The 16,743-nt window shown below is 35.8% G+C and overlaps 1 protein-coding gene and 1 long non-coding RNA gene across 3 annotated transcripts in view; both read left to right on the top strand.

Annotated features, from left to right (window-relative positions):
• lrmda (leucine rich melanocyte differentiation associated) overlaps positions 1–16,743 on the top strand; it is a 285,513-nt gene that overhangs the window by 85,871 nt on the left and 182,899 nt on the right. The window lies entirely within an intron of this gene.
• On the top strand, positions 1,005–3,329 carry LOC120486118 (uncharacterized). Its single transcript, XR_016145498.1, has 2 exons — positions 1,005–2,036; positions 2,874–3,329. It is a non-coding gene; the product is annotated as an uncharacterized LOC120486118 (long non-coding RNA).

Here is a 16,743-nt window from a genome sequence, read left to right as displayed (position 1 = left end):
CTTATGATTTTGAGTCGTAAACGGGGCTGTTTGATAAATTGCCTGTGCAAGTGTTTGCATATCATCATTTCCTTCAATTGACCTTGACGAGGCAGTTTGACGGGGCCAATGTGCAGAATGAGATGGAAAATGAATGACAGGCCAGAGGCAGACAGGGAGTTATTCTTCTGTGTGATTGGCTTAGAAATGTTGCGAATATGCACCTGCGTAACTTTATTGCTTTAAAGAAGTCGTTTCACTTGCAAAACTTGTAACATTTGTTTTTGTAAGAATGTCATGTGCAGTTTTGTTATTGAGTGTACTTTTACATGTACTTCTTCATGTACTTTTATGTCCTGTGGGTGAGTTGTTTATTTATTTATTTTTGTATTTTTAAAATTATTTTAATTTTCTATTTTTTGTAATTTTCTATATTTTTTTTTTTTCAATTTTACATTTCTTACATTTAGTTATTATTTTTTTATCAAATATGCAGCAGGGGGGAGAAAACTAAACACAAATGCTTTTTTTTTCTTTTTTTTAAAGGGGAAGTTGGCAACTCTAGTCATTTCTTCGCTGATTTTCACTTTTGTTGTCGGATGTTTTCTCATTGAGCTCCCGGCGTATATTTTCACAACACTGTCATGAAAAAACTGACTCTGCGGCACCTTCCTCTCGCTTTCTACCGCTGCTCATGTGCATTTGTTATTATCGGGGCGGCCAACTTTATCGTGTGAAGCTATGTCTACCGAGTGGGTAATACATCATACACAGTATCATACAATTATGTTGAATTGTCATAAAGCAGTTTGTGTTTCTCGCTCGTTCTCGCTTCTCACGAGACTTCCTATTTCCAACTTACCGGGAGGTTAGTCCTGGTTAGTCTCGATGTTGCAAGTTTGGTTTTCCGCCTGGGAATGCTGGGGGGAGCGAGGAAAGTCACCATTCTCTTCAGAGCAGGTTATTGAACTATTTAACCAGTTAACCTTCGCGCAACCGACGGCGCTCTGAAGCCCTCCCCCCCCCCCCCCACTAGTTTAATGTTTATGAATGGATTTAACATGAAAGAAGATCATTAATCTTGGCAAACTATATATAATTTTAAAGGTCTAAGCCTCGGGCATCGATGTCAGTGCACTGTTTTTCGATGGAAAGCTTATAACAAATGTATTTCTTGCATTTAGGTAAGCAGTACACATAAGAACGCACGTAAACAAAAACGGAGTACTCACCATTATTTTGTAATAACGAGCCAGACACGCATCCACTGTTAAAAATTCCAGATTGAATGGAAAGCTGAGGGTCCACTGAATAACATCCCATAGAGCATTTTTTGTCCAAAGAAAAAATAATGTTGTAATATCCATGGTAATTCCTTTGTTTACATCGCGTTTCTTCAGGGTGAATATCATGCGGTTTTGTTATGCAATAAAATAGTCCATAGAAAACAGACTCCCGGTAGCAGACCCTTATATGGGTGTGTTGCTTAGAGTATAATGAACAAATTACGACCGCGCACACACACACAAATACAAAGATAAGCGATATCTAGTTCAAAATATGCAAACACTGCAGTCCGTTTTTTTGACGTCATGATATGCACATCATATCATTCTGTCTTTATAACGAAAGCCAATAAAAGAAACGACATGATATGACTGGTAAAACATGTAGCCAACCAGTGCACGATTCCAACGTTGCCCGGGAAGTTTGAATTTCTCACACGAACATATGTTTTTATTTGCTCTCCGTCCGGTAGAGGAGCTAAACTTCAGGCTCTGCAGAGCCACACCCACCGCCGTCATGTTTTGACAGGCCTGCTATAGCTAAGAGCTAAGATAACAAGCTAAGAGGTAGCTAGTCAACAAACATCTGTTCGTGCAGACATGCAGACTGTCATAAAATAATTTGTCAAAAGAAGTATTTTTCTGCTGAAGTAGTTATTCGAGATCACTCGAAGATGGATTATGTCGACATTGATGAGAAGATGAGTGATGAGAAGATCGTGACGACGGTGATAATTATGCTTGAGGGCGGAAAAGATTATCCAATTTTCGGTGAGTTGCTTTATACATAACTTATGTAACATGCACACATTATACGTATGTGTGTCTGTGTGTGTGTGGGTGGGTGAGAGAGAGAGAGAGAGAGAGAGAGAGAGAGAGAGAGAGAGAGAGAGAGAGAGAGAGAGAGAGAGAGTGTTTGGTTTCCAGTTGTTTCATACGGAAAATGCATTGTGTAAAGTTGTGTCTGAAAAGATTATGCGTTACTTTATATGCATTTATTTATTTGTATATATGTATTTATATGCTTTGGACGGTTATGCAGTTGTTTGCCGTTTTTTTCTGGCACATGTGGTGTGCTATCTGAAGGATGGAGGGGCTGGACACCTGTGCAATATACATTTTTTCCTAGCACACATACTGTATATTTTTACAGTCTAATATACATAATATTTATAGTACAAATGCAAATATTTGTACTGTAAATATGATGTATGTTGTACTGTAAATGTATATATATATATATATATATATATATATATATTGTTGTTGTTTTTTTTTTTGTTTTTTTTTTGCAGAAATTGGTGGGAAGAATTGCAGAAAATATGTGCTATATAGGAAGGAGTTGTATGCTTTCAAAATGCCACATTCCTGTCTGATGGCCGGCCATCAGTGTGATTGTTGGTTCTTTGTCTGGTCATCCATATGAATGCTGTCTATATCACTGGCCATTGATTGTTGATTGAATGGATGAGCTTTAGTACGAATGCTGTGTAAACGACTGCCCATCAGTTTGATTGTTGAATGAATGGCCAGCTATATAGAAACTAAACAGAATTATTTACTTGACATGCAGTGCTAATTATCTTTCCATTCTTTCCCATGCAACAGCCATCAAGTTGAATCTTCAGATGAAGAATGGCATCCAAGCACCAGCCAGAGATGCAAGCTCTCAGTTTCTTCACTATTCTTCACTTTTTCCATACTTTTCAGAACATTGCAATTCACAAGAGGATGGTGGCATAAAAAGCTAGGAATGGACTAAAGCAATATATGAAGGCCAAGCCAACAAAGTACAGTATTTATATCACTTGTATTTTCTATTGCAAAGAACCTCAGTTATTTATTTTTTATATTTCATAATATTTTACTTATGTATTTTACATATATATTTTTTTTGTTCTGTTGTGCAAATAAATCACTTGCATAAAGTCTAATGGTTGTGTGTATTATTTTATAATTGCATTATTTTATGAATTGACTGAAATAGCTTGCAGTGCCCTGCATAACATTTGGTCATTAGGTTGCTTTTTGATGTATCCAAGGAGGTTTCTTGGTACCTGGACATAGTCTTGGAAAAAATACTGTAGGAATCTCATTTTTCATAATATCTTCCTCAAATTTGAAATATAAACTGATGAGACTTATGTCTTTCAATCAATTACCTAACTGGATTCCTACAGGTTTGTTTTCATTTATTTTTACATGAAATTGTAAAATATTACATGCAGTATAAATTATCTTCAAGACACTTTAAATTCTATAACTTTTTGTCTGTGTAAGTTTTTTCAACTTTAACAGTTGGGTAATACACTCTAAAGTGTCTTCTTTTTAAACATGTCTAAATTGTGCATGTAGTGCAAATAGTTGAGCAACTGCAAATATTTTAGTTTGGGCATGTTATTTCTGGGGATGTGCCTCAGGCAGGGGGAGGGAGAAAGGGAACTGACATAGTCTTGGAAAAAAGTTTGCAGGAACCCCATTGTTCATTATATCTTCCTCAAATTTGAAATATAAACTGATGAGACTTGTTGCTTTCAATCCTTTATCTATCTGAATTACTCCAGGTCTATTTTTATATATTTGTACATGAAATACTAAAACATTTTTGTGGCGCACATTATTTTTGAGGCACTTTTAACTTTTATAACTTTTTTTCTGTTTGAGTATTATCAAATCTGATTGATTGTTAGTAAAGTCCCAACTGTCTTCTTTCCAAAGATACCTTAATTGTGCCTGTGGTACACTGTTCTCAGGAGCTGTATTTATTGTTATCCAGGCATGTCATTTTCAGCTGTGAGCCCCCTTGTGGAGCTGAAGGTTAACAGGTTAAATGATTTCTAAACGTTTTATAAAGTTGAAATAGTTGCCAAGTGACCCTTTAAACAGTTTTTTTTTTTACAAATGTGTGTGTGTGTTTAAATAAATTCTATTATAATAAAAATATAAATTCTAAAGGATACAAAAATATATAACGTAGTCCTTAATTACACATTACTGTGAAATATTAAAGGTTATAATTAACAGTAGAGCTTAAATTATTCAATTTAGTTTCTTTATTTCTTTATTTTCATATATAATAATCTCCACTCAAAGAACAAAAACAAAAAACAAACAAACATGTAACTTTACTTTGAATTGCATATAAGGCAAGTTTTGCATTAACTTTGAAATCTAATTATAATGTTTTAATACATTTTGTACTCCAATTCGTTTTTGAAGTATAATAATTAACACAGTGGGTGTCATAACTTGTTTTCATGGCAAATGTATTCAAACATACATTAATTAATCTATATAAATATAATGTAAATATAATGAATAGGCTAATTTAGGGCATTTACGAAATGCTCCTCTCTAGAGTTTATTTCTCTAGCGAACAAACCTGCTGTCGACACTTAATGCCTGAGGTAAATGCAATGATACTGGAGATGTTATTCTCAAGCTGTATTATTGATATCTTTCCACAGTTGAAACACTGGTTGAGAGATGTAAACATATCAATCGATCGTCTCTTCTTCTAAGCTCTTTACTGGTAGCAAACTGCGTTGCATTGCCATGCTCGCCCCCTTCTGGATTGGAGTGTGGATCACCTGTCCGTACCGTACCATAGGGGACGGGGACGGATAGATGTACCGTTACATCCCTAATATATATAATATATATAATATATTGTAACGCAGTTAGATTTTTTGGGAAGAAGGAGGCGGAAACCAGCGAACATTAACAGATTTTAATCCTAAAATAAACAAATACTAAATGAAAGTAAAGACAGTAGCCCCTCACAGACCACTGCTGTCACATATAACAAAACACAACATAAATCCAGGCCTGGCGTCTCTCGCCCTTCACTGTCGTCGCTCCTACTTTTTTGCTTCCGCTCCTCCGTGAGAGAAACGAGACCGGTGCGACGCGCAGGTGTCGCTCAATTACGCAAATGGAGCTCGCGCCATTCTCCCACGTCCCTCGTCCTCGTCCTGCTTGCCACATTTTCTATTTTATACAAGTTTTCTTTTCCCATATTTAATCACAAATATGCTCTCTCTCTCTTTCTCTTTCTCTCTCTCTTTCTCTTTCTCTCTCTCTCTCTCTCTCTCTCTATATATATATATATATATATATATATGTATATATTTATATATATATATATATATATATATGCAAAGTACGTGACAAATATTATAATTGTGTGTATTTAAAGCACATAAATACTAGGCATGAAATTTTCCTTTTCAAGAAAAAAAGAGTTGGACGTTTTCCAAAAAAAATTGAAATGTAATTCCCAAGAGCATCCACATAATCTCCACATAATCAGACAAAATGCATAATGTGCACATAAGAAATAAGAAACACCATTTTACATTGTATTAATGAGATGTGGAGTGTGCATTCTTTAGAAAAGAAGGCCACATCTCTAAAATGGCACACAGTGAGAGCAAATGTCAGTTTCATGACATATGAGAGTCTGGTTGGATCGATATCTTGTGTTTGATAATGAGACATGATGAAAACAGTAGTCAGATAGTATCTGTAGAATAGCAGGTGGTAAAACCGAAGCTAGTTAGATATCATTATAATCTAACATAGCATAAATGACAGTCTACTTTTCTGTTCAGGAGAAAGCATGACATTGATAGTTTAATGCATCCCCAGAAATGCTGGAATGTTTTATTACTGTCATAAAGAGGGAGCTTTGTGTCACACTGTCCATCGAGACCCATTCTCTTTGTGTATAGATCCACAAAGCACTGCAGATTGCTTAATAGTTGTCAATGGTTGATTTATTTAAGCTCGACAGCTCCATGATGGCTCTTGCGAGAAGGCCTGTCAGCCTGTCTGTCTGTCTGCGGCAGCGTGCTGAAGATACAGTAATAAAACAGCGAGGAATCCTCTTTCGTTGGTGTGCCGCCGCCTCCTCCCTCTCCCTCTCTTCCCTTCCTCTCTCTTTTTAACAAATGGGCATCAACAGGCCATGAAATAATCAATGCTGATGATCCATCTTGGGTGCTGTCGATATGTTAATGAGTCTGCCTCATCGTTATGGCGACGAGGCCATAAATCATTCGCTTTTACCAGAATGCATAGCAGCTGGTGCGGCAAACCCCTGGCCAGGAATAAAACACTGTCTTTTAACGATTAATGTCCAAACATTCTGCTGCTCTGCTGCTTGATTGTTTTCAGATGCCAAAAAAGTAGGACGGATTGTAAATCAATAAAACAATAAGACAAAGTGTTTTAATAAAAGGAGAGGTTGCGAGTAAATCATCGAGGCTCTCCATTTAGCACTGCTTCCTGGGTAACAAATAATTGGATACCTGCTGCCCAGGAGCCATTTTTAAGGTTATAAATGCTTGTGTCTTCGTGCAGTGTGAAGCACGTTGCTTATAGCTTGAGCTCTTTGTGAGTGTCTGTGTGCGTTTGTGTGGTTTACATTTTCAGCATAGAAATTTAGCAAACAAATCTTATGAACAAGATATGATGTAGTTGTATCTTATTACTTGCACACAAGATTAATTCTTTAATAAAGATATATATATATATATTAGGGCTGTGCAAAAGTTAATTGCGATTAATCGCATCCAAAATAAAAGTCTGTGTTTACATAATATATTTGTGTGCGCTGTATATAATTATTTTGTATATATAAATACCTATGCATGCATGTATATATTTAAGAATTATTTGCGCTTAAATTCTGTATACATTTATAAATACATAATCTATATTATATAAATATAAATATTTTATATATGAATAACACATTTTCTTAAATATATACATGCATGTGTGTGTATTTATATATACAAAATAATTATATACAGCACACACAAATATATTATGTAAACACAGACTTTTATTTTGGATGCGATTAATCGCAATTAACTTTTGCACAGCCCTAATATATATATATATATATATATATATATATATATATATATATATATATATAAAGAGTTCAGGTGCAAAAGCCTCTAAGTGCCATTTTAAATTTTCTTCTAGAATGATCTTTTTTTCCAAGCTTGTATGTTTAAGTTCAGTAATATCACTTAAATGACAACTAATAGGTACTCTTTATTGCCATTTAAGTGAAATTACTTAAAAAACTTAAATATAAATGCTTGATAAAAATTATCATTTTATAAGAAAATTTCAAATGGCACTTAGAGGCTTTTCATCAACTCTTCATATATGAAAAAAAAATATTTTAAATTGTGGATTGTCTCACATAGCACAACTTTATACAACCTTTTAAAAAGTTATACTAACTACTACTTTTAATGGCTTTAAGAAATGTTAGCTGTTTAACCATAACTAATCCCTGAAAATTATAGTGTGTTTTTGCTTTTTCATTTCAAGCCATTTGAGCATTTTGATGTATAGTTCACTGCACTGATTGAGATTACATTTGTGCATAAATCCACAATATGTACATATTTACAGATACTTTTTGGTTATCCATTTATGCATGATACTCTGAGCACATAAATAGTGTCACATCATCCACACATTACACAGTCTGGGCAACGAGACAGAAATGATCTGTTTTTAGAGGTGAATCATAATAATATGTAAATATGACAAGATTATAAAGTGTTTGTTTAATCACCGACCGGTTTCTTGGATAGAGTATGTTCTTTCAGTTATGCTACTCATCTTGTATATTACACAAATCATAAACATTGGGGACTTTTTTGGATTCATGATTCCTATAAACTTTGAGTTATGATAAATCTAGAATGAATTTAACTGTTCTCTTTTCCTCAGATGTTGTACCCAGATACAGTGGCCCGCTAAAGCATTTAGACAGATATTATTTTTATACCTTGGTCTTTTTGAATACTCAATTCTGATTGGCTGTGTTGCAATAAAACCGTTTAATGCACAGGTAGTTCTAAGTCAGTTTAATCATCGTTCTATATTATTGTACTGCTTTCATTGAGGCACACACAGTTATATATAACCAGTGGTGGAGGAAGTACTGAATCTCAGTACTTAAGTAAAAGTACAAATATCCAGGTAAATATTTACTTTAGTAAAAGTAGAAGTAACACAATGACAACCATACTTAAGTAAAAAGTACCTGATTTTAAATGTACTTTAAGTATCAAAAGTAAAAGTACTTGCATAACAATTTATTCTCTTAATGTCTAGTTTCTAATGATTTATAAAACATTTAATTTTAACTCATTCAAGTTAATACTCCTATAATGATGTTCAATAATGATGGAAAAAAAAATAGTTGTCACCATTTCTGAAACAAGCTTGCAATAGGCAATATAGCTACACATCATGCTTATCCTTACTATATGTTAATAACTATGTTTGGCAGTAAACGCGATTCATTTATGGTGTTATTCTGAACCTCTTGGCTTGCCATAATCCTAACCAAACGTATATTACACAAAGTGCGTTTCCTATGCACGTAAAAACACATTTTCGTGTATAAATTGCACGATAAACACACTGCGTGCGAGACGCATTTAGTTGATGTATCTATGGCAACCAAACGTCACTGGTGAGACAAACGTGCAGCGAACGGACGGTCAGATTACGTTTTGGCAGGGGAAAAACTGATCAGAAAATGTAATGAAAATGTAACATAAGTTGTAGAAATGTAGTGGAGTAGAAAGTATAATAATTGCTGCAAAATGTAACGAAGTAAAAGTAAAAAGTATGCACTATTTATTTTACTTAAGTAAAGTAAAGATACGTGAAAAATGTACTTAAGTATGTACTTCGTTACATTCCACCACTGTATATAACTGTGTGTTATATACATAGCTGCATACATAGCTGACTACTACTTCTAGTAGTAGTAGTAGTAGTAGTCAGCTATGTTGCTGATGTTATGAGAAGTGTTATGTGCACAGTGCTGAGAGGGTCTGCTGCCAGCAGTGGGACACAGAGGGGAATATGATACACTGACGATGTATGTCTTCCAGGAGTACAGTTGATTGTATAGTGTTCTTATAACAATTTACCTCCTGTTTGGGTTATTGCTGCTTAATGCTGTTGTAAAAATTGAACATGACACTGGGGTGATTTATCCTGTGTTTGTTTTCTTAACCTTGGATATTGGATTGTTTGTCAGACCATATCACTTTGATTTATGACAAAGTGTGGCACTGATAAAAACATAACAAACGCCCTGCCTCACACACATACACACACACACATTATGCAAATAATGTATTTTCTGCACAAGTGCGAAAGAAAGCACAAGTGAGGGGAAGTTAGATGGGACGGGAGAGATGATGTCAGTACAGTGACATTAGGAAGATTTTGACATTTTATTGGACTCCCGAGGAACGTCAGGCTCATTGTTGAGCTAACTAAGGCCTTGTATTGTCTTTTTGTATGTGCATTACAGCTGCTCCATCTCCTCCACTTCAGACTCTTTGGATCAGGGCATTCAATGTTTCAAGAGCTCCAATCGAATATCTCTCCTAGCACATGTTGAATGATCGAAAAACAAATACATATATCTTATGTCATTTACAGACAAGGCATTATGAAATAATTTACTTGCGATTCGTGATGCAGCCTCTTGTTCTGGCCTCTGTGCCATTGCACTAGATTTGAAATGATTCTCATTGATATCCTGAAAGTGGAGAACAATAAATCTACAACATTATGGCTCTGCCTGCTAAGTGAATATTACTCACACCAGTGCCTTCAGATACATTCATATATAATTATATATAGTAGGAAGGCCACTCAAACACATTAAAGAGTGAGTTTGGTATGTTTTCAGATATTTCTTTGGGTTAATACATATTCTAAGTTGTCTTTTGAAGTAAGAAGGCCACTGATTAGGACCCCTGTTTAGTATGCACCTATGAAGTTTTCACCGCAAAAACTCTTTTAGCTTCTTCTCACATTCTTAGATGAATACAGAAGAGATGATCAGAGAATATAATATTTTATCATTAACTCTCGCCTTTTCAGACAGCTTGAGAGTTAAGATCTTCATAAAATGCTTCAGCTTTAACCTTCTCACCACACGTTACATGCCGTCATATGTTTGAAGCTTAAATCTTTACTAAAATGAATTGTTCACCCTAAAAATTAAAGTGGACATTATTTACTCACCCTAATGTCCATACTCGGAAAACTTCTTTCTTCTGTGATATATATATATATATATGAAGAGTTCAGATGCAAAAGCCTCTAAATGCCATTTGAAATTTTCTTCTAGAATGGTCATTTTTATCAAGCTTGTACATTTAAGTTCAGTAATTTCACTTAAATGGCAATTAATAGGTAATCTTCATTGCCATTTAAGTGAAATCACTGAACTTAAATATACAAGCTTAATAAAAATTATCATTTTAGAAGAAAATTTCAAATGGCACTTAGAGGCTTTTGCATCTGAACTCTTCACACACACACACACACACACACACATATATATATATATATATATATATATATATATACAAAGTATATATATATATATATATATTTTTTTTTTTTAAATATATATTTATATACATATACATATATATATATATATATATATATATATATATATATATATATATATTATATTTTATATATATATATATTTTCTCCCCAGTGTTATTTTGGACCCCATTAACTTTCATGGTATGGAAAAGAAAACTTTTTAAAAAAATGTCTTATTTTTTTTGTTACACAGAGCAATGACATGACTTTTTTTTTTATTTTTTTTAGGTGACCTCTCCCTTTAAGACTAACTTTCCTGTTATCTCCTTTTGGGTTGTTTAGCCCAGCATTCCTCCCTCTTTCCTTTTTCTTCCTTTTAAGTATTATAGTGATGAATCTTCTGCTGTGGTCTGTGCCAGCATAGGGCTGACATAACAAAAGTTGTTTAAGTTATCCAAAATAAATAGAGAGTGTTTGAATGGAGATAGATAACAGAGAGCGGTCTGGGAAACTACAGAGTTTGACTTGTGGAAGTTGCCTTTCTAAACTGTTTTTGTTACCAAGACAAGGAACATTAACTCCAGATGACAAAGAAAGTAAATAATCTATCAGTAGACGACAATAAATGCCATGTGTTGAAGAAGCAAATGAGGCTCGTGCTTTTTCTCCCCATCCGTTCCACTACTCACACAGGTCTAAATGTCGTCGGGATATCCTCCATATTTTCCAGCTGGGGTCAGAGGAATCCGTCCACATGCGGAGCAGAACACACAGAGATCGGTGAAAAGAAAACCATTAACAATAAATGATTGCTTACATAAATTCAGACGTTTTGTTAATCTTCATTCTTTCCATTGTGTGTGTATATAAGCACAATTTGCATCAATTCAACACGAACGACTCTGTTTTCTCTGCAATCAGCGATCAGATGCGAGGCCTGCTTTATGGAGCATATCGGTGCAACACAAAAGGCCAAGTCTCGTGCAACCCCACAGCGCTGTTTCCCCCATATCCTAAGGGTCATCTAGCTAATTATTTGCCAAAGCATATTCTGAAATTGCAGATAATTGGGGCTGTATGATATTAATGGGAAAGATATGCTTATTAGGATTCCTGGGAATTGCGGTTGATGGGAACAGTCTGTGTGCAGTGAGAAATGATTTAACGCTCTCAGCAGGAGTTGTAGGATTTACCATTGTGGTGCGATGCCATTAATTCTCATTGTGTTGCAAAGCAGCTTGATTGCACACTGTGAACGCTGTTTATGGGAGAATTAGTACATTTTTTTGCCACGGTTGTTTTGGTGTTCCACTAAATGCTAATTAGACTTTTTTCACAATAATTAGACCCTCTCGCTAGACAGACCAATTGAACTAGTCCCACATTTGTGACATTAAGAAGATTGAAATACACACTGCTCTGTAATTAGCTTCATGCTAACCACAGTGCCAGGCGAAACAAGGGTCAAACATAGTGTGCTCCAGCAGTTTGACTATTGCTCATCAATTTGCGGTTCTTGCCATTCGATTCGAGTCGTCCTGTGCCGAGTCTGAGCTCTTTTTGCGGCGAGTTCGAAGCCGAGCGTTCTCCAGGTTACTTGTTTGTGAACTTTTCCAGGGGTTTATTTTCCTAAGGCATGCCCTCCTCAGCAGATCGCATGCTGGTGATTGGTGGCAGCGTATTAGAAAAAAACAGCCCATTCCTGAATATAATTGGCTCCCATTCATCATGGTTGTCATGTCACATGTAGTGCTGTGGAGCAGTACACGGCTCACGCATCAATCTCTGGCCTGCTGGCTGACAGGTCTTCTAAAGGGCTCCGGCAGCGGGGAGATGGCATCCTCCGCTTGGGCCTGCACTTTCAAACTCTTTGCTTATGCAGCAGCTGGTATTTTACTTAGGCACCCCTGGGAGTTTCACAATCATCCACAGGCATGCTGGGGGTTTCAAAAAAAACGTACGCAATGCGATTTTATATTAACACATCTCTGCTTGTCATGTGGCGTAATGGTTGCTATATGATACGAATATAGCGATCCAAGCCTCAAAATCATTCAAACTATTAATATGGTAAAAACAGCAAACAAATGGCTAAAGATGTCCCTCTGATGCATGTGTACATAGAGTAGACCAACGATTAAAGAAGTAGTTCACTTTAAAAAAAAAAAAACTTTTCCTGAAAATTTACTCGTCTTGAATCGTTTAAAGCCCTTTGAACAGTTTACAGTTTGCACTGAAACTGTCTTTTGGACCTTGAACCATTTGGTTCCCATTGAAGTCCATTATATGGAGAAAAATCTTGGAATGTTTTCATCAAAAACCTTAATTTATTTTATTTTAGAGTAAATTATCATCAATTTTTATTTTTTTATTTTTTTATTTTTTTTACATGAACTACTCCTTTAAGACATAGTACCAGTGGAATATCAGGATGTATTTTATTATATGCATTTAATGTAGATTATTATGAGTTTGGTTTGCTGGGTATCTTTGGTGCACTCAGAATCTAGAAACCCCTGAAATATAAAAATGATTGACATGCTGCAGATAGTTTGAATATGCTGTGATGTCGGTAGTATAGTGTGAAGTGTGGGACCACACATTTGAACAATTTTGCTGTTTTGCTTTATTGCAAAGAAAACTTGTGTTGCATTGCTGAGTGTAATAAGACAGAAGAGTCATGTTTTAATAATTATAATAATAATAATGACATTATTATTATTATTATTATTATTATATCTGAATGTATTTTATCAGAAATAACAATAATAATAATTGTTATTTTTATATCTGAATGTATTTTATCAGAAATAGCAATAATAATAATTAATTGTTATTTGTATATCTGAATGTATTTTATCAGGATTAATGATAATAATAATTATGGCCCATATTATTATTATTCTTGATAAAATACATTTAGATATTATAATAATAATACATTATTATTATTATTAATATTTTGATCCAAATTTATTCTTCTGTCTTATTAATTGGCCATGACATAACTATTATTATCCTTGCTATAATAACACATACAAATAAAATGAGAGGTATCATACCATAAGTGAAAAGTATTGTAACAACCTTACTGTGTATTACTACCAGACATTTAGTTCACAATATTGCATCATTTACATATGTATAGTCTTAACCACTACTCTTATGTTTAATGCTGGGTAATTGGAGTGAACAGGCCTGTGCTTCTTCTCAAATAGGCCCCTTTGAAGGGTGTTTCAAAATGGCTGCCGAGCATATTACTCCCCCGTAAGCCTAACAGAGCAGTTACATGGGTCTAACTGCTGGCTGCTGATCCTGCACTCTCAGGTCTTTCTGAATGGAATCAGATTTGAACTGAGATATATGTAAATACATCAATTATTAATACACACATTAGGGAGCGTTGTCTAGGCACGGACTCAAACTTGAACCACGGCCTTCGGGCTATGAGCAGCCCACTCCATCATGTTTTTTTGTTTTTTTTTTCTCCCTTTGCTCTCATGAATAATTAAAAAACTTAAATTACTTGCCATGTTCAAAATTCATATGCTAGGTTGAGGGAAAAGATACATGAAAATTAATTTTCTTTTCTCTGAGAGTGACAGGAAATCAATTAATCTTGATATATTATTTCATGCAGGACGGGGTACAAGAGGCAGCGGAGAGAATGGCTACAGCTGTTCTCATTGGAAGGGCCATATATTATAGTTGGCGTGTTTGACAGCATCTGAAGGAAATGGCTGAAGGATATCAGGCAGGTGAAGCAACTGTAAAAATTTATTGCAGGATGCAAACTGTTTCCAGGGACTGACATAAACATAGCAGTGAAAGGAAAGCAATAGCGAACAATTTCTCTCTCTCTCTCTCCATTCCTTAAATCTGAAAACGGCGGTTGTCAATATTTACGGCCGTCCCCTGTGATGCACATTTTGCTCATTTGATTAACTAGTCATATGTTCGCTATTTATTTGTTGTCTCCCACTGCCTTTTTTGGGAAGAATAAAGATTTAGCGCCGGCTGGATAAATGCGTCCTGGTAATATAACACTGGAGATGGAATGACGGAGCTATTTACAGCTCCCTTAAAGTTTTATAACTTGTCAGTGTTTGCAGCTTGTTGTCCAGAGCTCCCTGTGAGTGTGTCGCGGTTGTAAATAGGAGTTGTGTGCAGAAATGATCGCTCTCTCAAGAGGCTGCCTGTCTCGGCACTGCCGTTTGGACATTTTATACGTCTCGCGCGTTTGGTTATGTGTTTGTTCCTTTTGGAAAGAGACCTCTCTCTGTCTGTTTTAAAGGAGTACGCCTCGTTTGGCCCCCGGCTGAAGGTCTCAATTCCTGTCTGTGCGCTATCGCTTTACCACATTAATATATCTCTGCTCCCGCTCCTCATCTTCCTCCGCTTATTTATTATCTGTCTGTGTGAACTTGAGATTAAGGTCACCAAACGAGTCGCTCGCATGACAGCCACGAGCTCCATCTTAAAGCGACAACGTCCGTGACTTTGAAAGAGCATGCGAGCTCTTCACGCATGTGTAGCACGTACCTTGCCGTCCTTGCGCATGAGAGTTTTGGCATACCGCGACCCAGTCGAACAGGCCGTCCTGTTTACTGAAAGATTAATCACAGTGCTTCCCACAGTCATTGATAGTGAGTGGCAAGTGACTGGCATGCCATAATTCCCCAACTATTTGTTTTGCTAGACGAGGTGTCAGTGGCCAAACAGTTGCTTCCTCTCGCTCTCGGTGAGCCGCGCGCAAATAAGTCATAAACGGTGGCGTTGTGTCCTCGGCATGCCCGTGTCAGTCTCAGCGGCGGAACATATGCCTCTGTACCTTTGAGGGGGAAAAATGGGCAAGTTTGTCGCTCTACACGTGTTGGCAGTGCAGTGTGTCCTGCCAAAGAGAAGAGGACTGCGTCGAGCCGCGCGATAAATTCCGCTCCATTTATGAACAGATTTCTCTGGTCAACATGACTGGTAATCAACAATCAGTAAACATCTGTTACTATCTATTAATAACACTGCCTGACAAATTTATGGCCATGGACTGCTGGCATATTCATACGAAAATATATTTCCCACAGCTGACGGGGTGCAGCTTGGTGCTCTGGTCGACACCATTTGTAAATGTGAAATTAGAGAGCAGAAGACAACTGAATTAAAAAGGCAAATGACCCTGGCCAGATGGAGCTCAATATAACAAATGTAATAAGTTGTTAAATTGCCAGTTGTACTGACGATGATGGTAAATTGGTTTTGGGAGCCGTGGTGAGCCAGATGATGGGTTATGTCCACTTCTAAAAAAGAAATATGAGATTGCGGACTGATTTGATGATCGAATTTAATGAATGTAGTTGGAAACAATGTTTTGATTGTGGGTCAAACTTTTGATACTTATACAGTTTATTCATGCTAAACGGATGGGTTAAGGTTCTCTGTAAAAAAAAGAAGAAAAAAAAAACAACCTTGTGGAACATTAGTTGAATGTGTGTATGTATGTACAGGACTTGACATTAACACCCGCCAAATGCGGGTGGATTTCAGCTGTGGTGTGTAACGCAGTCACTCCTATTAGCTGCTTTAGTGGGTTGAATTTTATATATAAAATATACATTTTCAATTTTAGGCATCTGAAATAATAAACAACGTGCAATGTAGTTTGGTCAAAAATATTGATTATTCAACACATTTCGATAATTAAATATCTGAAATGCTTCCAATACTCATTTTCCATGCCAGCAGTGCTTTCTTGCTCTCTCATCTTTTCGGCAGCGAGTTGACACGCACACCCGCCTCTCCTCACTCGTTTCATTCGCTCCGAATGAATGTTGTTGGTGTTACAGGCATAATTTGCGCATAATTTGACTCGTAGATTTTGTGCTCACACTCAAAGTGTATGCACATAAACCTGCTTTCTTTTTCCCTGCTTATTGTGCTTTAACAAAATACACACAATATACAGTATATATATAAATAGTATATATATATATATATATATATATATATATGAAGAGTTCAGATGCAAAAGCCTCTAAATGCCATTTGAAATTTTCTTTTTTAATGATGATCTTTATCA

This window comes from Pimephales promelas, chromosome 11, assembly GCF_988280905.1.
Source record: "Pimephales promelas chromosome 11, fPimPro1.hap1.1, whole genome shotgun sequence".
In the NCBI taxonomy this organism is placed as follows: domain Eukaryota; kingdom Metazoa; phylum Chordata; class Actinopteri; order Cypriniformes; family Leuciscidae; genus Pimephales; species Pimephales promelas.
This window is presented reverse-complemented; position numbering and strand designations above follow the sequence as displayed.